Source organism: Taeniopygia guttata, chromosome 4 (assembly GCF_048771995.1).
Source record: "Taeniopygia guttata chromosome 4, bTaeGut7.mat, whole genome shotgun sequence".
Lineage (NCBI taxonomy): Eukaryota > Metazoa > Chordata > Aves > Passeriformes > Estrildidae > Taeniopygia > Taeniopygia guttata.
The window spans coordinates 66,475,658-66,500,345 of NC_133028.1; the positions used below are offsets into that span (position 1 = coordinate 66,475,658).

The 24,688-nt window shown below is 39.1% G+C and overlaps 1 long non-coding RNA gene across 2 annotated transcripts in view; it reads left to right on the top strand.

Annotated features, from left to right (window-relative positions):
* The first annotated feature begins 547 nt into the window (after positions 1–547).
* LOC115495079 (uncharacterized) overlaps positions 548–24,688 on the top strand; it is an 85,983-nt gene continuing 61,842 nt past the window's right edge. The window contains exons 1-5 of one of the 2 annotated variants that reach the window (XR_012055802.1): positions 548–4,805; positions 13,704–13,851; positions 15,152–15,219; positions 16,247–16,384; positions 22,768–22,895. This is a non-coding gene — a long non-coding RNA (uncharacterized lncRNA). Of the gene's footprint in view, positions 4,806–13,703; positions 13,852–15,151; positions 15,220–16,246; positions 16,385–20,789; positions 20,924–22,767; positions 22,896–24,688 lie in introns of those variants that run through there. The other variant, XR_012055803.1, reaches the window with a different exon arrangement.

Genomic DNA, 24,688 nt, shown 5'->3' on the forward strand with positions numbered 1-24,688 from the left:
GAACTTTTGGTTCTGCAGCCTTTGGTGAATTCTTTTGGTGATGTGTCCATTATTTTAGAAATTATCTTGTGTATGACACAAAAAAGGGAATTTGCTGTGCTGATGGCGAGTGCATGTGCAATAGGCCTGTAAGCAGTTCAGACTTTATAACTCCAGATTTTTTCCTGATGCTTGGTCATTCCCTGCATTACAATCATTCCTTTTATGATGTGAAGAACAAACTTGGAGAGAAAAGAAGCTGTCCTGTTTTTTGAAACCTTATCCAAGTTAAAAGTGACTGCTATGACTTTGTGGGTAGTCTCACACCTTGGTTTTTGATTGTCCTGTGCTGCTGGAATTGTAGTTCCTGGATGTGTGTCTAATTTCTCCCTTGTGTAAGACACATATCATGAAAGTGATCTTCTCCTTCCAGAAGTTCTCAGCTTGCAGTGGTACAGCAGAAGTAAAGGTGGGAAGTAGTATCACAAAGTCAGTTGAAAATGATAAAAGGATCCAGTTACTCAGGCTGCTATGGACTTGCAGGCAAAGTGAAAAGTGGGGTTTTTTTTCCCAAAGCAGAAAGATTTGCAGGATTTTCTAAAAATAGCCCTTTAACTGTGATTTTTTTGAAGCAGACAACTGAAGCAGATTAAATTAATACTCAAAACAATCAGCAAACATGATGCTTCTTGCGGGCACAACTTTGGGACAAAGAAACTATTTTTCTGTGTCAGTGATATTCCTGAAATATGGTGGGTGCAGTTAATTTCAGATTTGATGGTTATTAACATTTCTGAAGTGTCTGAAACACAGGCTTGACTCTACCGTCATGTACTTTTTGAACGGATAGTGTTTTGTAATCCTGTTGTTTAGTAAAGAATATTTGCACATTTTCTTGGGCTTGTGCCCATAATTTACAAGGAGATGCTTTGTAGACTGCAGAAAATGCCAGAAAATTTCTTTCCTGGGTATACTCAGACAAACTAAAATAAACCTTCAATTCCAAGATATGATACATGCTATTCCTGCTTTGAACACTCTACCTTCATCACATGTGACCTTGGTGTTTGATGATTTGGCACAGTGCCCCAGCAGAATTCGATGATCCACTGGAAATCGTGATTCTTTCATGTGGAAAACGATAAAAAGCATATGGTATCAATTATACTTCACTATTTCTTTGAGAATTCAAGCACCAGAAATAAAAAACACTGTCTGAAGACTTTGAATTTCCATTAACTGGAAACAGTTGGTATAAATTATTTTTACTGAAACTGCTCTGCTGGCCCTGGGTAATAAAAGCAAAAATAACATTGGCATTTGATTGACTTCATAGGTGCAAGATATGTCATGTTCAGAGGGAGCATAAAATTCCAGGCTGGGCAGTTGAATCATTTTATTAAATACCATATTTTTCATGGTGAAGCTCTTGGAAAAATCAGTGCCCTCTTACCTTAATTTCTACTGCATCTCTGCTGAGCTTGGCAATTTGCTGATCAAATACACTGGGCAGTGAACATAGAACTCAATGCAGGGAGGTTAGAAGAAAGGCTTCTAGAGTAATAAGAATTTTGGTGAAAATCAAAGCTGAGTTCTTCAAAGGAACAGTTTTGCTGGCAGTGTATTTCTAAAGCATGGCTTGGATCTGGGTTTTGGAAATTTCAGAGCTGTGTATGTTGTATTGCTTTACCCTCCCAGGGAGCACATTCATTAGAACTAACCCCACAGAAGTCAGTAACTACTATGCAAAGAGTTTCTTTTGTTTCTTTGTTCTTTTGGTAAGATTGAATTACTCTGCTGAATTTAGAGTAATTCTGAGTGGTAGCATCTCCAGTCAATTTCAATCAAACTTGTATTACACTGTGTTTATCTTAAGGCCCAAGGTTTATCTTCAGTGCTTATTACCGCATTTGGTAAGCAGCGTTTTTTCTACGGTTTCTGTAATAGAAGCAACTCTATAGAAATAGTATCTTGTACTCAAATAGTAACTTAAACTCAGCTGATAGCAGCTCTAAGATAGAAATTTGAACAGAATGCCATCTGCATTTGTTGTGGGAAGGCAATTAATGAATCAGTAAAATGTTTGGTAACCAGGAACTAAGACAGGAAAGCGAGTTAACTTCCAGATTTCTAAATTTTGTCTGTGAGAAAGACTCTTACCCCTGTTAAATATGAGTAAAATCAGTGGGGTTGCTTGTGTAATTAAATACCACCTGGTATTCAGAGGTTATGCTTACAGAGTTACAGTGTAGGTTTATTAGGCAATAAAAAGGGGCAGGGGTAACTCACTTGAGAGCAGCCCTTGTCCATGCTGTTCCTTATGTGGATATGTTGGTGAAAGGGACATGTCACAAAATTAACTGTAAATTACTCCTCTTTTCTCCAAATAGTTTTAGCTCCAGTCCTGATGGCTCCATATACAAATGCTTTCACCAACAGATCCCAAGTTTAATAATATTAAGAACATCATATGTACTTGGAAAACATTAACATTTATTTTTATGAAATGGCATGTGATAGTTAAACTGCCATATTTTTTCCAGACTTCTTTCATTAGAGAGACTGATGACTATTACAACAAATATCCCACGGAGTATTCAATTATGCTGGAAGGAGAGTGAAAATGATATGCCAGAAGCTATGCAAGAGAGATGATGCACATTATTCTAATTTTATGAGGTTGTAGATCTTGAGAAAAGCAGAGATTTATAATGCCACTCCCTGCAATAATTAAGAAAGTGTGTGTATGATTTATGTATATGTGGTGGGAAGCTGGAGAAATTGACTGAAAATATCATGGAAAACAGAATCTCTGGCAAAATGATCTGCCTGAAACTCCAAATTTAAGTTTATTCATAAAATTTAAAAAAGCCTTTCTGTGCTTTGGTTGTCAGCCATTGTTTTCTCTTTTGCTCATATGGTTTGAAGTTAGCTAAAAAGAAGTGTAGTCAGTGAAAAGAGCCCTGATAAGCCAACAAAGTGATGTTTTTAAAATCTTGCTTCTGAATGGGAACAGAAATCAGGTCATGTTGCTTTACTTCAGATTAAGGATTGGCATGATTCAGCAGGTAAGTTAAGCATATGTGTGCAGTTGAAATAGCTTTTTTGAGAAATAAGTCATCTTTGTCTTTGGAGGAATTCCTATTTTTGTGGCTCGGGCAGAGAACGGTGGCAGGTTTATGTACAGCATTGACTTGAAGTCAGGGACAGCTGTGTGTTTACAGATCTTGAGGCGGAATTTGGTAAGGCTAAGTTACTTTTCAAGATCTTTCTTTTTCCTCCCTTCCAGTGCAGCTCAGGATTCAATCTTCAAATGACTGTAGACAGTGAAATTGCTCAAGTCACTTGAATGGAGTATATTTTTTGTATTTAGTGAGTTGCTTTCTTGCTAATATCCTTTGCACTTGTTCCAAGAGCACATGTGAAAAGCAGGCTCTCAGTTTCTAGGGGAAATTACAGATAAATTTTTTCTGTTTGCACTGAAAGTGCAGGGACAGTAAATTAATACTTCTTATCCTCATAACTGTTAATTCACATGTCAGGCTGTGTTGCAGGATCAATGAGACAGTCTCATCTGACAGTGTTTTCAAGGGAAAAGCAAGTCTAAAGACTCTGGGTTTTTCCCTCAAGTCTTCTCCATTTTCCCCAGCAAATTCTGGATTTGACTCTGATCTCACTTTCAGTTGTTTTAGATGTTGAATAATAATATTTTGTCATAATACAGGATTCAGTTGGCAAATTAAAAGTTAAACTAGTGTGTGTATCATATTTCCCATTGTTTGTGTTCAGTGTAAGTATTAGGATCTGGTTTGAGCATCTTTCTATGCAGCATTAATCAACTTTTTATTAATTCAAATTCGTAAGAAATGTGGAAACTGGCTTCATTGCTCAATTCATAGTTCATTGAAACCAGTGGTAAGATTCCCATTAATGGCAATGGTAATTAGATAATAATTATTGTTAAATTAATAGCCTGGGCTTTAAGTGTGGAAGTAACATAACAGTTTGGAATATTTGTTGGTTTGTGTTGTTGAGCTTTTTTGTTTTTCTCCCAACAAGATGAAGGAAAAGAAACATCAGAAAGTTTTTGTTTACTAGCTACAAGAAAAACTGTGTGTATTGGTATCTATATACTAAAATGAAAACACAACATCTGTAGAGTCACTTCTTACTAAAAGTAGTTTTGTTTGTATGCTAATGGCATTTAAATGTGCCATTTACATTCTATAGCAAAAATCTGTAGCTGGTGGATACAGATTATAGTTTAGCTAAGTATTTTAAACCCAAATAGTGTAATCTAATTAAAGTGAAGCAAGAGAAAATAAGTGTTGTTTTGCAAGTTCATTTTCTTACATGCTTCTTTCTTTAAAGAAAGAGACCAGTAAATAGCTCTTAGATATGTGATCTGTAATTTCTCTGCTTGGTAGCCCAGAGAAAACATTAACAGGTGCTCAACCCAGCGCTAAGACTCTTGTGTTGAGATTACAACTGAGCACAGACTTAATCACCTTTTTGGTTTTTGTGTTGACAAAATGACAGAAGTAGCACCTTATTCTGAAAAAAAAAATTATATGTGTGTGTCAAATGCACAAATACTGTGTTTTGGGCACAGCATAGAAGGAGCTTGTCCTCTCCATCCTCAGCAGTCCAGCTCTTACAGTCTTGTAAGAGAAGTCAGCAGTCAGAAATGTGTTTCAGGCTGACAGAAGTTTTTGTTACAGGATCCCAGCAGGCAGGAAAGACTGAGACCTCCCATATGACTTGGAAGCAGAATTCATGTGCACCTGCACACAGCTCTGCCTGTGAAGCAAGGACACTGAACACTGGTAAATACCTGTTTTGCTTCCTACACCAAATTCCCTACAAGGTTTTTGCTGCCAGCTATGGTTTTTTTCCATCTTTCTGAGTAAGTTCATTTTAAAGGTCACAGATGACAGACCCCTTTCCTAAGCTGATGTTCTTGTGTGTCCTGAGTCATCAAAAGGAAATATTTGAGGTGAGAGAATGACCTGAAGAAAGGCAGGACTGTTCTGCAAGTACAGATGAGGTTATTCCATGTTACTCCTTTGAGACAAAGGTAGGACTTGGAGGGTTATCAGTGCTGTACAAATGTGCATTTGTGGGAAAGGAGGAGGCACCTCTTTTTGATTAATCTCATCAAAACATGTCTGTCTCTTTTCTTCTTTCTTAAATGTGAGTCAAAAGTGTATTTGGACAGCTTGAATAAAATTTTGGTTTTGAGCTGGAACAGTACAGCTAAATCCTTGTACATTATGAATTGGCACCGCTGCACTGAAATCAAGGAAGCTTTGTAGATTCATATCAGCTGTTGCATATTCTTAACTAGAAGAGAGTGCAATGTAATGTGTGTAGTAGATGCCCAGATCCAAATGTTTTCAAGTCAGTTCTTTAGCTAGCTTGTTTAGGTAACTGAAATATCCTGAAAATAAATTTAAAAAAAATATTAGGAGTTTAAAAGAATGTATGTGTCTCATTAGGCTATATGCTGTATATACAGTAATCCTAAGGCATACTTCCTTCATAATTATGTTCTAAATACTATAATGTTTAGTGCAGCTCCTGTTTTGAGGAAGGATTACATGTGCCTCATCTTGTCTGTAGAAACCACAGGATGTGTATAAACAAGTGGGTTGAAATCAAGGCTGTGACACTGAATCTGACCGTGGCACTGGTGCAAAAGAAGATGCAAATTGCCAGAAGTGAGGCCCACAGCTTTATAGGGTTTGCTAACTAGGACAAAAGCATCACTGGATTGATGGATTGCATGCTAAAACCCACTCAGGGTCAGACTTGGAATAATCTGCCACAGTGCTCTTCTGGCCAGAAACTTGGATGAGCAGACTCTGAGGAAAAGTGTCCGTAAGAGACTGTGACCTCCCCAGCCTTGAGTCAGAACCTGGGGAAAACCAGGAGCTGTTGGCCTGGAACAAAGTGAGTGTAATTGGTCTCATCTTGAGAGGAAAAACTGTTTTTGCTGGCATGTTTCCTCCTCCACTTGGCAATGACCAGTGTGTTATGGTGAAATCTTGGAAGTCCATACACTGTCTATGGGCTGTTGCCCATCTTTCATATGATCCATTTCCATACCACAGCAGTTTTCTTGACAAGATAGCAATGTTGCAAAAAGGACTTTTTTTCTGACATTAAAACAGTTCCATGTTGTCTTCCCAGGACGGATTATCTCTTGGGCCAAGAAAGCTTCAGTTTGGGTGCTTGGAGCCAGGCACACACTGCTTTTGGCTCTATTTGCCAGGGTTTGGCATTTACATTTCAGTCTGACTCTTTGCCTCCAGCTGTAGCTTTTCCTATTCTTGTATTTGCATGTGAAAGGTACTCCGGGTCTTTTGCTGGTCTCCTGCACCTTAGGCAGTCTCATAATGGCCTTTTAAAGGTATAAAAGAGGCTTCTTGGCATAGCAGCTCATCCAAACTGTGTTGCCAGAGCTGCCCCACCAGCAGTGCAGGAGGTCTTTGTGTCCTTGCATGTTTAGCCCTAACTCCAGAGCATCATTGTTTCCCTGCTCATGAGAGAAAGGCATGTGGGTTACAATGTTTTGGCACCTACTCCATCTCCTGAAAGATTCTCAGGGATAAGTGAAGTCAAGAGAAGCATGGATTTGTGTGGTGAGGAATGGTGTGAAAAGTGTTGTGAAAAGGTGGAAGTAAACTGTTGGAGAGGTCTTAAGGTTTAACATAGCCATGAATTAAGAATTTGCAATTTCAACCTCCCTTTTTTTCTCCAGAGTGAAAGATGGAAAGGAGAGGTTTAACTTTGCATTAAAGCAGTTATACATCTGAGAGCAGGCATTGGTTGGAGAACAGGATTCTCAGCCTTTCAGGCCACGAAGAGCCTGCTGTGCCCACAGAGGTGTGGGAGGATGCAAGACCAAATCCCGTTTTTGATAGGCAAGGGTTGTCTGCCCTTAAGAATACAAGGCAGAGGTGAATATAGAAGAGGTGACATTGAAAAACAAAAGTAATAAAAAAATTACTGTTGGGACCTTGTGAAATGAAAGTTAATCCTGCTGTTGAACACAAGTCGTTCTGGCAGGTTGTCTAGCTGCCTTGCTGATCTGCAAGTAGAAGTGGTAGAGGAAGGCAGCTTAGGGGAGTTTTGGGACAGGCCACCATGCAAAGTCACTGCAGAGCTTCTTCCAGCTGATATACAGCTATTCTCTCTCTTTCTCTGAAAAAGAGAAGCAGACCCATTTACCTATAAGCTTGGAAAATACCTCACATTTACTAATCCTGCAAGAAACAGGGAAATCAGAATGAGCATGGAAATTATTGGTCACCTGGACTTGAAGAATTCAGGAAAAAGTTAGGCATGCATTTTGAGTAGGGATTCCTATTTTAACTCCACAATATCCTTGATCCCTGTTTATTTTGGTCAGTTGCTAATGAGTAATTTGATTCTTGTCTGCGATGGTTTATATAAGGTATCCTTCATTCTTGAGTGCCCAGAACTCTCACTGGCTTTAATGCTGGTTTGTGTTACACTTGCAATTCATGACTAGGTTTCATTTTAGGCATCTATATTTAGTTTTGTAAGGCACTGGAAAAGAATCTGCCCCAATAATACATCTCTAGGGAGTGCTGGTTGTGTGGAACACTGTATTTATTGAACAACTTAGCAGAGTGGCAGAGTAAATCAGTGCTGGGTAAAAATGCAGCTCTTGTAAAGTACATGTTACACTAAATACCAAGATGATATGTTGCATCTCTACACCCTCTTTTTATATTGAATGTTACAATCATCTCTCTTAGTTGTTGAATTTAGAAACTGGAGGGGAACGGAGAGTTGAGACAGCCATTAAAATCAATGTATGTACAGATAAGAAGTCAGAGAAGTCTGCTCTTAAGCTATGTTGGCGCTCCCTTGGTTCCAAATGCATTAATTGTATTCAGAAATGTCAGAATGAGTCATGCTCATCATTGAATGATAACAGGATGGGTGTGAGCTCCTGAAATGTACATCACAGTGTGACAAAATGTGCCTGCACCACTCTTAGATGAAAACAGATGAGCTTTCTAAAAACTGGATGCTAAAATTTTAGTTTTGAAAAGAAATGTGGCCAAAGTAATAAAAATGCCTTTTTAATTTGAGTCAAGTCACTCCTACACCAAAATCATCTATTTAAAATATCAAGTTTTTCAGTGCTTATCTGTATAAAGTGATTCCGTTCTGGGAAATGGCAAATGCAATTCAGTGTTAATTGTTCAAGAGATAGGGTAAAACTAATTGAAAACTAATTGAAATTTATACCTATGTTAGAATATATTCTTTTTATGTTATATATCATGGTACAAAAAGAAAAAAAGGTAATTAAATTTATACTTTTACAGCCAAGTGGATCCTACAAATAAAAATACACTCATAGAATTACAAGACGTGATTTATTCCTGTGCAGAGCCGCTAGTGTAGATACCAGCACTACTAGTCAAGTATCTGAACATCCTAAACAAGTAGTTCATGTGTCTGTATTTACACCTCCTCTCTGAATTTCAGCTGTAGACCCACGAGTGCTGGCTCACACTGGTGCAAAATACAGGTGTAAATTATTCTGCAAAAGAAACTGCTGAGCTGAATACAAATTTAAATAATAGAAGAGTCTGCCTCCATCTTTTTTCTTCTTGTATGCGGCTTATTTTAGACTCCCATCTTTTCAGAGTAGGAAGAGAAGGGAGTCTAAAATAAAAACAAATTAATACACTTTATTATTCTGTACTTCAGTGCATTTCTCAAAAGACCAGTAGAGTCTTTTGACTTAATGCTTCAAGAATCTAGACAATAATATGTTGCAAACAACTATTCTAGTTCCCCAGCTACTTTATTTTCTAACATATAGCCTGTGATTGTCCCTGGAAGATAAGATCTGGGCTTAATTATGCCCTGGGACAGCCCAACAAAAGAAGAGGTGTCAGGAATGGGGATACTTCAGGGAGTAAAACATTTGGGTGAACTTCCTCTTGTATATTTGGAGAAGCATAGGACTTAATTTCTCTGAAACATAAGCAGACTTTTCTTCCTCTCCCTGGAAAACCTGTGAGTAATTGCTATGCAGAAGTAGTAAATAATATATTCAGGAGTTTAATCCACAGCATTTCATGGCACTTTACTTGTGCTGCTGTCTCATCTTTGAAAAGCTGTGTGAGAAATTAATTGAAGCCATTAGAGTTCTTGAACATCCCTGTATCTCTCTAAAAATGTGTTTTCCAAAATGACAGAGGACAGTGACTGCAGACAGGCTGCATAATGACCCCAGCAATGGCTCAGCTCCAAGCCACCCAGGACAGGCAAACACAGAACTAAATCTTCCCCTGTCCTCAGACTACAGAAGAGATCTCTGCCATGGCCAGAAGTCTCTGTTGCTCAGAGCAAAATTCCTCTGTCAGCCTGCATCCTTATACATATTCACACTGCCAGGTCTTGTCTTCAGCCCTTTCTTGTGTCAGAGGAACTTTTGCCAGGAAAAATTATCGTTTCAGCCAGGGAACCATGTGTTCTATGCAAATGAAAGCAAATAGTTCTCGTGTTAATCATCTCACTTGTCATTGAGCAAAACAAAGCTTTTGAAGCTAATTCAGAAATTATCATCACATCAACAAGCAAGCTTTGATGGTTCCACTTACCTGTGCCAGGTTATTCCCATAATACACATACACAGGACTGCCTTGACTCAAGATCTAACAAATACATCCTGATGTAGTGAAAGTCGCTTGGAAGACGATGTTGAATCCAGACTTTTTTTACTTGTTTTGAAATAACTTGCTGGATGAATGTGCCAAAACTTGGGAAACATTAGTGGGCATTACTGGAAAAATGCTTTCACTGTGTCTTAACAGAGGCCTGTACTCTGGTACAGCTTGGCAGTCTACTACTTTACCCATCTTTAGTCCCTTTGCAATACAGGTGTTGCTTTATTTTTGAGATAGAAACCAAGCACAATTTAAAAAGCAAAATTTGTTCTTTCTGAAGATTGCAGAGATTGACATATAGCTTGCTCTTTCTCTTAGGGAAGCTCAAAGCCTTTTACTGTCTTTAAATAGCAGTGCTTTGTGTCTGTCACTGTACCTGTCATTATCTCATTGTTGGGGTTTGTATGTTTGGTTGGCAACACATGCTCATTCTCCTGATTAGCACCATGCTTTAATTTCATTTAATAAGTGTATTTCAGAGCCAGAAGGATCCTCATTAACCAGAGTAATTTCACTTTGCCATGTAGAATTAATTAGGATGAAGACTGTCAAATGAAATGTAAAAAATAATCAGTGGTTCTCATTAAGAGATAATAACAAGATTTTTTGTGCTGTTGTGCAGTTTGGTTTTGGTCCCAGCATCAAATGTTAAGAACTTTTACATGTTGTGAACATTAATTTTAATACATTTGATCTGGCACCATGCAAATAATTAAATCCTTAAACTTCATTTGACAACCAATAATTTAGGCTTCTAGCTAATACTGAAAAAGAGCTTTAAGAATAGGTAGCTAATTTAGGCATACATCAGAGTTTGATGACATGTGTAACACTTGAAAGAGGAGCTGAAGCAGTCAGCTAATGATTGTATCCAACAACTGAGTCAGGTCTGATACCATTTTGGAAGATTTGAGGCAAACAAATAAAAAGAAGTTCTGAAAGAAGTGTGTCAGAGCAGTAAGGGGTTTAGAAAAACTAGAGGATTTTGAGTTGTTTTATAAAGGCTGGTCTGACATTTCTCTTTTGATAAAGCTGGATGTCAGAAGGGTGGTGCAGATTGATTCTCCATAGGGAATCTGCACCTAGGGATAGGGAAAGAACTAATTTCTAGGAAAAAGACATTTGGATGTTAGAAAGAGCTGATCTCCCAAAACAGCCAGCTGTTCAAAGTGGCATGTCTTCCTTCTCAAGATTCTTGTTCTCAAGAACAAGGCAGACAGACTCCTCTTTGTGGAGTGGTGGGATGTACTTCCTGGAGAAACTACTTGACATCTTCTCTCTGCCTTTGTGCCTTTGTTCTTCCAAGGGTGAGCCAAGTTTGGCGAAAGGCAGTAGGCATTCATAAGGAGTGCACTTGCTTAATGGTATTGCCTCAGCCAAGGAGTCAAAAGTGTGGTGTAAACATCCAAATTCATTAAAACTTAAATAATAGTCATGAGATGAAAGGGGTATGTAGTTTAAAACACAGATGCCCGTTGAACAGGATAAACATTGTGGACTGGAAAATAATTATACCAAAAAAAAGTGTTGGCTATGTTTGAAGTTAGGGAAAATTTTCCTGTTTAAATGTGTAGGTTCTATATGATGGCAACATCATTTGTTTTCTGGATTTCCTTTGTGTTGTGACATTTTCAGGATTACAGTAAACAAAAAAGTCATCATGAACTGTTCAAGGAATATCAGTTTTATGGCATTAGAGATGTCATCCCGATTGCCTTCAATTAAATCCAAGAAATAAAGTCTCACCCTTTCCAGCTTGTTATTGGGCTGTGAGCCCAATGAAGTAATTTTCCTTTGATTATACAGCCAGTCCTGAACATATGAATAGATTTGATGACTGCATGCTGTGGTTTGTTGTGGTTTTTTTCATTTTATGGGTTTTATTCTGCCTGGAGGCTATACAGTCTGTTATGCTACCCATCAGCCCTGGCTACAGAGTCCAGGTTGGAAAACACTGTTCTTTTCCTGCCAACTTGTTCAGCCTACAGTCACTCAGCCTACAACAGCTTGTCAGCTCAACTGAAAAGAGCCAAATAAGACTTTACCATTATGTTTCTTTCCCTCTCCTTTGCAAAAGACAGTATGTTTCTTGATTCAGATTGGGCAGAAGTTCTTGTGCTGTGTGGCCAAGAGCTCTGGTAATATCTCCTGTGTTCAGAAGAGGCAGCCTGGCCCTGTTAACCACTGAGCTCTGAAGAGGAGCCAGGAAGAAAACAATTCTTTCTGGTGAAGTTACAGCAATGTTCTATTCCTAACATAGCCATGGTTTTATGAGCTTCAGCAACCTAAATACAAGGGGAAAATGTAATTGCCACCATTTTGCCGTGGCAGGGAGAAACAGTGTGTCCTGAGATCATGAAAGGAAAGACTTCTGAACTACACGGGAGTCAAATCCTCCCAGGCATCCACACAACATGTGGCATCATTGTCTGAGCCACAGAGCAAAATGCTCATCAGAAACACCCTCAGCACAGCCCATAAAACTGTGCAGGAAAAGCCCATTTTAAACTGATGTTGCTTTGAGCACACTGTCAGCAGCAGAACAGAAATGCCAGTGAGAGGAGGAGGGGTAACAGGAACAAACCTGGCATCTGTGTTTAGGGAAGACTGGCTGCCTGCAGCTCTGTACAACTTAGATAGCTCAGCATACCTGTGCAGGACCATATGAAGCTAGCTAGTACCACAACTCCACAGATTTATCCCTGGCCATTCAGCTTCATCATTCTTAGGAACTTTACAAGCTCCTGGGGTTCAAATATTTGAATTTTCTGGTAAAGGAACCAAATCCCAGCTCTGTCCACCTTTTCCCTTGCCACTTCTGAGAACCCATTGCATACTAATTTGTTGAGCATTTTGGCATGCCAAGGTACCCACTAGTTCATTCAGTGTAGGCAGGCATCTTCAGTTCCAGCGTGACAAATGTGTTAATGGCACAAGTGGAGAATCTGCATCTGCCTGGCCATGCCAGTGATGCGCACAGGAGCAAGAAGTGGTGAGACAGCACAACAATTGCACTACAATAAGAGCATCAAAAAGATTAGACCAGTGTTCCAGCTCTAAAATTAGAGATGTGATCAGAATTAAAACATCCTAACTTAATTTAGGTTCTTCTGTAAGAGCTGCAGATGCTTTCACAACACAAACTGGGAGTTGTATTTATCTGCATTGCCTGCTAGCCATGATAACACATGTGGCTGGGAAGGTCTTTGTTTTGTTTCCAGCCAACACTACAGCTTATCCCTCCCTCTCTTTTTGCCTTTCCTCCCAGTCTCAGTCCCACTGGGGCTTTTGTTTCAAGTTCTGGTGCCAAATTTTCTACATCTCTCCTGGAAGTTATTCTACTTGTAAACTGCCAGATCTCGCCTTTCTTCTAAGTGTTTACTTCTTTCTTCTTCTTTTCTATAATATTTTCTTTTTCATTTCCCATTGAATCATTTTCTGTGTTTTGCTCAATCCCCCACTTTCATCTTGTGCAGCTTTTACAGCCTACAAGTTTTTGTAATTGCAATTTCTTAGGGTGAGGGGGCTGTGTGGTTTCCTTTTCTTTCGACTGATGTTGATTGCCTTTTGGATCAAATGTTGACACAGCTTGTGCTTCCAGGTAACACATGTACTACCTCATGGAAAAGAAGGGTTTATATCCTATAAAAGCACTGAAGTGTGAGTTGATTTGAATATTTTCAAACTATGGTTGCTTATAATTAAATTATTTTTCCTAAACCTCACGAGTTATTATGAAGGAATATTGGATAGAGGGAAAAAAAGTACTTTAAAAGTAAGGTTTTCTGCAGTATCATATATTCATCTGCTTTTCACAACTGAATTACTTTGAAATGCTCTGTTAAGCTGAGAGTAAATACAGCATGAGAAATAGTGCTCTCTCAGTAAATGCTGATATGTGTGTTTTTAAAATCGAGTACACTATTATCAAAACACATCCTATCAATTGCTGAAAACAACTTTCGCCATGTTTGAGTAATGTTTTCTATTCATTTATTTATCTAGGATGAGGAATAGCAGGAACACGAGAGGCTTTCCTGGGAATGCATCCAAAGAGTGCTGGTGGAGGCTCTCTAGTTAATCACTTTGTCAAAAGGAGTCCTTTTTCCAGTGTGCAACATTATTCACTTAACTTTTCATTAAGCCTTTTCATGTAAGTACTACCAAAGCAAGCAGCTGTGATATGGAAACCTTCATTTATGCCAGATCACTTGAACCTCCTGCCTTTTCATATGTACATCAATAAATACAGAATATGAGTGAATATAGAGTTTGAACCTCCTGCCTTTTCATATGTACATCAATAAATACAGAATATGAGTGAATATAGAACTTGTGCAATGCTAAACCACGGCAGGCTGAGCTGCCCCACATCCCAAAACTTACTTACTGCAGTCTTGCTCAGTTTGCTCTCTGTTCCTGTTCATAAGTGAGTGTTACTCAGAAAGGCTGTGAAGTCCCCAAGCATATGTGTTCACTTCCAGCATTAAAGTGGATTCAGGTGGTTGGCATGGCTGTCTCCATGCAGATTTTCCTTAAATAATTGATAGCTGCACTTACACTGCCCATGCTTCTTTGGCTGTCTGTACTCATGTTGTGCTTATAGGGCTTCACAGAACACATGCTAAAGATCTCACTTTCTTGTTGATGTGACCTATTTTCATGTTTTCAGGTGAAAAATTATGCCAAATGAACTTTCTTACCCTTACTATGATATGATCAGAAATTGTTGTGCCAGAAGATGCTGAATGAAGAGAGAAGAGAGATATCTTAGAAATTACCCTGAATGGTGTTATATTAAAATCTTCTTATGGGCAAAAAGAAACATATCAAATGAGTTGAACCAGGGACTTATCATTAGTTTAGTTAATATCTTGTTATTCTAGTCAAACGTATATCATTAATTCCAAAAAGCCTCACAAAAAATGTGGTAGAAATTGTACAGAAGAAAGCTTTCCCCTTATCCACCTCTTTTCTTTGGCATTACCTCTGAGCCATCAGGGCATTGGTTTTGGTCACCCTCAAAAAGAAAAAGGGGTGTTTAAAAAGTTGTATTAGCATGCTAAGGACAGAAAGGGTTATTGTTTGTTAGGGAGTGATTAGCAAATGGTTTTCTGGATTCTTTATTATGCTTTATGAACAGATACAAAATTTATTGTTTGCTTTGGGCACAGATTCATGGAGCTTGTGAGATGAGGCTTAGAGCAGATTTGCAGACATGGTGTAGGAAAATAAAGCAGAACATTGCACTGGCTGGATTGGGGTCAGCTTTAAACAAGGTCTTGATGATATAATTCTGTGCAATTAATAATGGATGTTTGGTGGCTTTTGCAATGTAATGGCTAGTTTCTTGATAAAGTTCATTTTGTTTGAAAACCAAAGTACTAATGACTTGCAGACGGAATTAACCCTTTTGATTATAGCTGTTCCACATCCTGTGTTGTGCTTTTCAGGTGTGCAAGTGAAGTTTTATGCCACAAAAGGATAACTACTCTGTGTGTTGGCTTCCTCTAGATGAAAGGTAATGTCTATTTATTAAGCATGTCACATTTTTCAAAATTGGTTTGAAATTTTCTGCAGTTCTGCAATTTTGGGGACAAAGCAAAATCATGTAGAGACTCAGAAAACTGATTTATGAAAACAGTTTGTTATTACAAACTGTTTCCCATACAGTTATATTTGACTATAATCTGCATATATTTGTAAGATATGAGCACTTGAATGAAAAGAGATGACCACTGTTCTATAAACCTTGGGAACAGTTGATTGTGTTGGTTTTAGTCATGTAGCAGACTGTGGATCTCACCTTGGAAAGCTCTTACAAGGGATCCCCAAGAGTCCATTGTTTCAAATACAAGTTTTCCTGCAGAGTAAAACATGGTTGCTTTTATGTACTTGGAACTATTGGGATGCTTTGGAAACTTCCTTGTACTTGATGGCTTGAAAAACACAGTTTTTGTTCAGGATGCTGCACACTTGTAACCTCCACTGATTTCTGGGATTTGCAGTCTTGGTCTCAGCCTGTAGCAGCTATTCATCTGGCTCAGTGTCACCTCCTTAACCACAGGCAGCACTTCTTGCATAATACAAAGGAGCTTTTTCCACCTTTGCTGCCCTGGTCCTCACAATGAACTGAGGAACTGCTTTTTTTGTTTGACCCCACAATTAAGGACAAGTTTAATGACAAGGTTGGTTTCGTAGATAGGCCGCTGAATTTTATTTTCCTCTGGCACTACAGCAGAGATGTTTTGTACTGGTAGTGTTTACTTAGGGAAAAAAAGTTCTTTTATGTACTATGGAAGCAACAGCTTCCGTACAGTAGTGTGTTCTGTATTTTCTGTTTTGTTTGCTGACTGTTATTAATTCCACATCATTTATTCATTTAAAAGCTGACTTAGAATTTTCAGTTGTGTAATTCTCAGTGTGCTAAAGGCTACTTTTGAGGTATGTGCATTCAAAAATGGTTCAGTAGGGATAGTTGAATTTCACTGGTTATTACTTCAGGCATATTTGCAACAAGGAGAAAAAATGTTTTATTGTTGTTTCAGATCTGCTGTGTTCTAGGGAATTCAAGCACATGCTTTGAAAGGGTGAAAACCTGGAGGTCACAGAGTAAAATTTTTCAAGTCTTGGAGGCCAGAGAGATAGAAAGCCCATTCTCCAGTCTTCACATTTTATGTCCTGGGGTATGTGAGGTCATAATTGTCTTGTTGCTTTAGTTTGCATGAGGAACTAAGTGTGGTAACCTTTTAGAACAGTGATTGTGTGCATGACCCGCATGGATGAATTTCCTTCTGCCAGAATAACAGCCTGCTGCAGCAGGCACACAATAAACAGCATGAGGAGGGGCTTTGGAGGGGCAGCACAGTTTGTAGTTCAAGAAACCCTAATCAAGAACAAAGGAGTGCTTTATAGCAGATATTTTCATATCAGTAAATGCAGTGTTTGGGGTTTTGTTTGGTTTAGATTTTTTCTTCAGAAGGTATGAGAGGCTGCTCCTATTTAAGAAGTATAATATTGACATTTATTGAATGGGAAATGAGCTGGTTTGTGTCTGTTCTGGAGCTTTCCCTCTGCCTTGGGCATCCTTTTGGTGCCTTAAGTGCTGCCTGGAAAAGTTGCAAAGCATCTGGGTTTCAGTGCTTTCCTGTCAGGAGGTGGTATCTAAAGGAATAGCTTCCACATGGAGAGCAGTTGCACATCTTGAAGTATATTCTGTCTCTTAATTAATAAAAAGAGCCTTCTAGGAGGGGTACAAGCCCATTTTAGTCATTGCTTGTCAAAGGGCTTTGAAAGTGTCTTTAAAAAGCACTTGTGTGTGTGTGTCTGGCATGAGCTCAGTGTGGGGAAAGACACGTGGGGTGGTTGTAGAGCAGTGTGACAAACAGATGGACAGGGTGATGGATTGGGAGGGATAGGCCAGTGCAAAGCTTGACAGTTGAGATAAATGGTAGGGGAAAGAAGTTTTGACATGGGACAAATTTTATGTGGTAGCAGATGAGCATCTGGCAGGTCAATTTGAATCGGGAAAGGACAATCAAATGCTGAGCAAGGAGAGCAGCTTGTTCTTGTTACATTTCACATATTTTTGTGGGATGGCAAGAAAGGCAGTTTGGAAAGCTGGGAAAAGCAGTGACACGGTAGCTAGGACTGAGTAAGGGTATGAAGAAGAGATTAGGCATGGGATGGAATGCAAGCAGCCACCCCCAGAAGTTTTACAGAAGTGCAGCCAATAAATAGAGTTTGTAGGTGGAGGCCCTGGGTTTTGTATTCCAGGTGAGAAATCGCCTGGTGGATCTGCAGAATCCCTGAGGGTGCAAGGCTAAGGAGGAGGAAATGAAGACATGTCAAATATGAAGAATCATAACTTGGTGTTTGGCTGCATCGTTGTGTGAGTCCGTCCATCACTGTACAAAACCTCTGTGACAGGCATGGATTTGTCAGGAGTAGAGCCTGGAATCAGCCTTCTCTGCTGCTCTGAGAGAAAGAGGGCACCTCTGACATACAGCCCTACTTCTAATTACAAATATTTTATAACCCACAGCTCCAATGGAACTTAGGAGGAATTATTACAACAATGTGTTCTTAACAGTGTATTCTTAACAATGTATTGCAAGACCAAATTGGAATAATGCTTTTAAACTTAAAACAGTCTGCATCTGATCTAATATTACAGCTAATCCATCAGAAACTGATCCTGAAGTCTCTCAAAAATGGCTGTTGCTAGTGTCAATGGATATAATGAATGCTAGTGTTGTCTTGCGAAATAAGAAGTGATACTCTTAAGTTCTCATAGTGGCAAAAACAGATCGATACATTTGTGGAAAGATATACCCAGCAACATCTGATGGGCACCAGTCTTCATCTCTTGGTATCAGCGCTGCAGTCCCCCATGTCAAACAAAAGTAAATATTGTTAAAGAAGTATAATGGAATTATTAAAATAGAACCAGAGCTGATCCCACTTGAGACAGGACCAACTGTACCTAACTGCACAGGCACTGAAACTGTGGACCTGCAGTTGTTCTTGTTCCCTGTGTTTTTACAGTAATAAATGACATTGCCGTGCCTGGGGAGTCTTTCCTTCATAAAAAAAAATTACTCCTTACTTTATTTTTCATGAGCAAAGCAAGAAATACCATAGACAAAAATGGACAACAACTCAGTAGAACATTTCTGCTCTTACAACCAAGTAAAGAGAAAATTTCTTTCTGAAAGCACTAAATCCAGGTATATGATGTGTTTAAAGATTAAAAATAAATATAAGAATTTATGGACAAGCCAATCTACAGGCTTGATGACCAACAAAACAGGAGCTTTAAAGCCTACAGATAATGTAGATATGTTTGAGTCGCACTAACTTTTGTTCATTTTTATGAGAGAATATTGAAGGTTTTGGTCCTGATTGTGGACTGGGTATAGGAGTTGTGATTAATTATTTCTTTACCAGTGCTTTTGAGTGACACATTCTATTAAATATTAATGAAATAGCTTCTCTCAGCTCAGCTGTTGGAGCTCCTGTCTCTCCTCTGCAGGTGTTTTGCTGTGTTTTTGTCACTGTATTTACTCAGAAATGCAGTATTTCTGCTGGCCTCTCATTTCACATAGAAACACCCAGAAAAAGAGACGTTCGAGTTATATGTCAGGAAAATTTTGCTGGAACAATTAGATTTTGGGAAAAAATTGAAGCTAGTTAAGTGAAGTGGACACTGTGAGCCATTTGGGAGCTAGTTAAACATCACTGAAAATTATACAGGAAGGGAGTAATTCTACAAAATGAAGTGTCAAAACTGGATAATCCAAGTGATCATTTTTTTGGGGCCCTTATTGTCTGTTATTTGGAGAGAGACAGGTAATGGTCTTGTTAGTAGTTCCATGGAAAAAGAGAATTGAGATACCAGCATTTGCAGAATTTCAGTGAGTAATACTTGCAGTCTTTAAGCTGTTACTTCACTATTCAGGATTATACTTGAAGTGGAGAAAAAAAATGCTTTTCTATCTTAAATCTCAGACAGGAAGAGTGATACAGAAGGAAGTGAGTTAAACCCAAGGCAAATGTGCAAATGATTATTAGTACTTTCTTTAGGCTGAACTTTTTGTCACAGTTTTCAAAACATGTTTGGAAAAGAAGTAATTGTTACAATATTCTGCACATTAGTTTTCTGGGAGTTTTGTGTTCAAATATTTATTTTAACATGACAATAATGGTTATTTTACAATATTTTTATAGTTTAAGATACCTAAGGACTACACCTCTTTTTTTCACTACCCCATTTCCTTTTCCAAATTTAAAGGAATGCAACATTATATTTGCTTCCTTTAACCACGGAGCTGGCAAACAAAAAAAGGATGAAATAGATGATAGGAGAATTAGCTTTTAAATTGCAGAGCACTAATTGAGAAACAATGTAGAACAATCTCATACAAGCCGATGTTTGACTTTTTCCATGCCTAGATGATAATTCTGTGGCTATTTAAAGAGAGAAGAGCTATCTGGCAGTTATGGATGTCATCAGCTTTTGTCCAACAGCTACCAAGGACTGTATCCAACTGAAAAGAACAGAATGGTTTAAATCAGACAGGAATAAGAGAAGGTTTGAGATTAAGCTCTGTTACATAGGAGAACAAATTCTGCCACCTGCCATGGCTTTACGAACTCTGTTTTTGAAATACAGGTTTCTCTTCTCACTAATTAGAAGTCTTGTAATATTTTTAAATAAAAGTAGCAGCCAGTAATGTGACTTGAAGTGGTTATACTGGGAAATACAGTTGAAGGACAAGTTGCTGTACAGCCATGGGGTGGGGGAGAAAAGGCAGAATAGCTGACAGTAGCACACAGAAAATTTGGTTACTAAACTTTTACTGTGTAGGAGTGAGACAAAAGGCCTCCATGACCTACTTTGCTCTGGAGGATAATCAGTGTGTGAGTGGTCAGGGTGATATTCCATGGTGAATTGCCCCAGAGTGCTCTGTGGAGCCTAAACCCAAGTAACATTTGTTTGCCTTAAAAAGGCATGAGAAACTCCAGGCCTAAATTAAGTTTTGGAATTTTTTGTTCCAGGAAATGGAAGTTACTCCACCTCTCACACCTGGTTTTCTGTCTGAGTGTGAGGTCTATTCCAGCAAGTACTCAAAAGAAAAGAGTTGTGACTGCAGGCTTGGGGCTGTAGCAGGAGCTAATTTTCATTAATTTAGGATTGTGTTTTGTGCTTTTGAGATAACAAGGACTTGAAGAATTGCAAAACTCTCAACTCCCACCCTGGCAGGTAGATCATGAAGAAATAATCTGAACTATTTTAAACTCTTCTGAATAATTAAGTATAGTGACAAAGATTTTTCCAAATGAACTCTCAATGCAAGGCATTCCATTGCATTGTTCATCTGTAGAGACTGACAGTTTATTTCTTGCACTCTTTATGTCACATTCTGCTAAGCACATGCTGTTACCTTTCTTTGAGCTGCTTCATATTCCCATTATTGCTCCTACACTCAGTCAGGCCATTCTGACATACACATTGCACCTGCTTGAATATCTTTGAAACTACCTCTACAAATCCCCAAATCCATTACAGATGCGAATGAGAGCCTCGCAGTGAGACAGTCTGTCTTTTGGACACCAGGTTGTCATCAGAAATCTCACCATCACTTCTTCACCTGCTCATGTGGTACCCAGCTGTGCCTTGCTGGCCCTGCTTTTGCCTGGAGTGTGAGATTTGCTGTTCAGAGGTGAGATTCCCGTTTCTGAAAGACTCCATGTCAATCTCTTCGTTGGACTCTCTGTGTTCTTCCAGAGAACGCACAGAATTAGGTTTTGATGGGAGAGAGGGGAATGCTTTAGTTCTTCTTCCATGTGCATTAAAATATAAGTGCATATTGTAAAGAAAATATAGCTGCTTAAGGAAGCAGAGTGGTTAGGGTGAAAACTTCCAATAACTCTGGAAGCCAGGATCTTTACATGTTTTACATTACAGTTCACTGTGTTAACACTTGGCCACGATGCTGTGCAGCTCCTAATGCATCAGAATTATGGAAACATCTGGGCTAAATAGCTTCATGCCGATCCACTGAGAAAATTCACCAAGGATTCAATACTTTTTAAGATATTTCATTTTCTATCTAGGATAGTAGGTTGCATTATGCTTATATAACGATTTATGAAACACACAGGAACATTTTGTATCTTTCTTTTTTTTTCTTTTAGTCTTTTAAGTGCCTACAGGGCACATCTGTGCTCTTTTTATTAAGAGATGGCTGGGCCTTGTGTGGCTGCAGTGTGGGAGAGGGAGCAGAGAAGTTCCTTTTCCCTTTACACAGCGCATCCTGAGACTGCCAAAAATTACAAACCTCTCCAGAGCCAGGAGTAATCCTTTGAAAGGAAGATCATTCTGCTGCATCTCTGTCCTGCTGGCCAGGAGAGCTGGCTGACCATGTGGGAAAGTACCAAATTATTCTGTTGCAGCACAGCCAAGGTGTTCTGGTTGGAAGCCCCTTTGCTGCAGGCATTGCTTCCCACACACTGTCCCTGGCACGCCCTTCTGCTGGGACTGCAGGAGCAGCATGTCCACTGGCATCCTAAGATCTTGCCCAAGTGCTCTTCTGGGGACACCCAGCTCTGCTTTGGTGTGTTTGTGTTGTGCTGGTACAGAGAGAATGGTCTGTAGCAAGCACTGAAATTGCCTTGAGCTCTCTTGTAGGACACGCACAGCTTCTGCTGACTGTGAGGTCTGTAGTGTTGTAAGCTGATCCCATTTAGTGTCATAGGGAGATTTTGGGTTGCAAAGCTTCCCCACCTTCCTGAAAAGCGTTCATACTCTGCTGCATAGCCCTTATAAAAACCTAATAGTAAGGTGTTGTTCCAGGTATGACTCTGGCCTGTGTCTTGACAGGTCAGTGGTGAGCATCTAAATGTCTTGAATTTCAGTTCAGCAGATGATCAGTGTGGGGCTCACTCTGACACCATGTAAAATAACTGCCATTAAACTTTTATTGTTGGGCAAATCCTACATTCTCATTCTTAAAGAGGTGAGGGATTGCTACAGAGCATTCATTTTTTCCCTGGAAGTATTCATGTGCTCCATACATCTTTTAATTGCTTCCTCCTGACTGAAAGCTCAGCCTTCATATGGTGTTCAGGTTGGACTTCAAATGAGGCAAGGAGCTGGAGAAAAGATATTTTGTGTGCAAGGGACTGCACTGTGCTATGGTCCTTCCAAGGGTGACACGTTTGCTTAAGTTAACTGCTTGATCAGGACTGAATCCCAGTCATGGACTAGAGATCTTCAGGTGGGAGGACACAGAGTTAGTCTGCTATGAAGATGACAGCTGTCTGTGTGGAAAAGAGAATGTTACCATCCTTTCTGTAAGTGTCAGATAAAGTGTCAAATTCAGCCACGCTTGTGCAGCATGAAGAATGACTGAACTTTTTTTTTTTCAGGTCAGATCCTCCAGTTTTACTCAAATTTGAGAGCAGTAGATTAAACTGCTTCTCATGGTGTGAATTTCTAAATAGTCTGATATAAAATTTTTCTTTTGCCTCCTTAATTAATTTGGATGTCTTTTTTTTCTTCTAGTGAAGGGAATGATTTTCACCATAACGTTTTAAGCTGATGTGATAAAATCTTGCTCTAATGGAAAACCATTTAAAAAGCAGACCTGGGAGCAGCAATACCAACTTGTCACCCAACACTGCTCTCCTTGAGTAGGTATATGAACTTTAGTATCCCTTCTCCCATAGGTACATGTTTTGTGGGGTATAAATAAGGACCTCTCTGTGTTGTGCTGACTTTCTCTTCACCAGGCCAAAGAAATGTAAATATAGATCAGGAAATCTTCAAGGCAACCCACGGTGTGGGGAGTTAATCTATTTTATATGCATATAAAAAGCTTTTATAGGGATGATCATCAACACAAGCTCTTGTCTGATATGCGCTGTAAATTTAGTTGTGTCCCAGGCCTCTAAATCTCAGCAGCCTGGACTGCTCTGAGCATTGAGAGCCAGCCCAGCTGAGCACTGAGAGCATAATGCTGGCATGTAGCACTTCAGGTCATTGTGAATTTCCCAGCTTTAAACTGAGTCCTAAACACAACTGCAAAACTCTGCAATGAGGCCTCTGTGAGCTGAGCTTCCCTGGATGCGCTGGGGTTTTCTGGGATGAGAACAAAGCACCTCTGTCTGAGGGCTCAGCGTTCTTGGTGACTAATCTGGAGCTGGAGACTCAGCCCCAACAGGAACTGGTTACTATGCTCTGGGTTCCAGCTGCTGGGCACAGTTTGTTGACTTTACCCTCTGCAAAACTTGTAATGTGTATACTTAAAGGTAAAAAAATCTACAAACTTCAGAAGATGAAAGACAGCACTTCATAATCTTCCACTTCTGAGTATAGGAACAAAGAGCCAACATGCAGCCATGATTATATTCAATGCATATTGTTGCCAAGTATTCTGAAAATATATTGAGGTGTGCTCTGTGATTTTTGTATGCACTGGAATATAGATGTGCAAAGCTGAACAGAACTTCATTTCCTTCCTGTGATTGATGTTTGCAATGATTTAGAATCTCTTAAAATGTTGTGTCCAAAGTAAAGCACATCTCCCTGTTCAAAAAGGAATAATGATGGTATCTACTGGAGAGGTAGTTTTTAAAGGTTCTTCTTTGTTTTTTTGTTTTTTGGTTTTTTTTTTTAAATTCTGATATGAAAATTAAAGAACAAAAATCTCTTGCCTGCAGTGAATGCCAGGGAAGAGACATAGCACAATGTGTTTCTTTGCATTGAATACCAGGTAAATGATGCAGCTGGACTTGTTCAGCTGGCATTACAGAAGTTTTCAAGTCCCCAAATGTACTGGTGAGTGTTCTGACATTCAGGAACGTCCTTGTGTCAGTGAGAATGAATTTCATGTCATTCCTCCTTTGTTGAAGACACATTTTTCTCAGCTATTTACAGTACTGAAAGGGCCAAGTATCACATTCACCCTGGTTAAGAAAATCATTCATGAAATGAAAACATATTTTCTAGGACATTTATTGACTGTGTGTCCAAGAGGATCCCATTAGCAGCCCAAGAGGGAAATGCTGTTCAGAAAAATCACAGGATGATGCCTTGCAGCTCCCACTTGTTCTGAGGATGCCCATGATTTCCAGTTTTCTTAGTTATTTTCAGGTGGAGAGGGATAAATTGGCACAAGCTGTTGTATGGAACAGTTCTTTCTTTATTTAGAAATATTTATTCAAACTTATTCATGTTTTACTGTTCTACATGATCTTTACTGAAATTGATACAGTGTTTTTTTGCAGTGTTTTGAAAAATACTGTATGTAGTTTATTTCTATTTTAAGCCTTTTTAATGGGAAGAAATAAGGTATGGTTTTCTGCATTTTCTGCATTCTCTGCTTTCCTAAGGGCAAGAATTTCTGTGGAAGGTTGGAGGAAGAAGTTGATCCCACAGTACAAGTTTGGCACATCCCCATGGCCTTGGGATGGTGTTTTCCCTG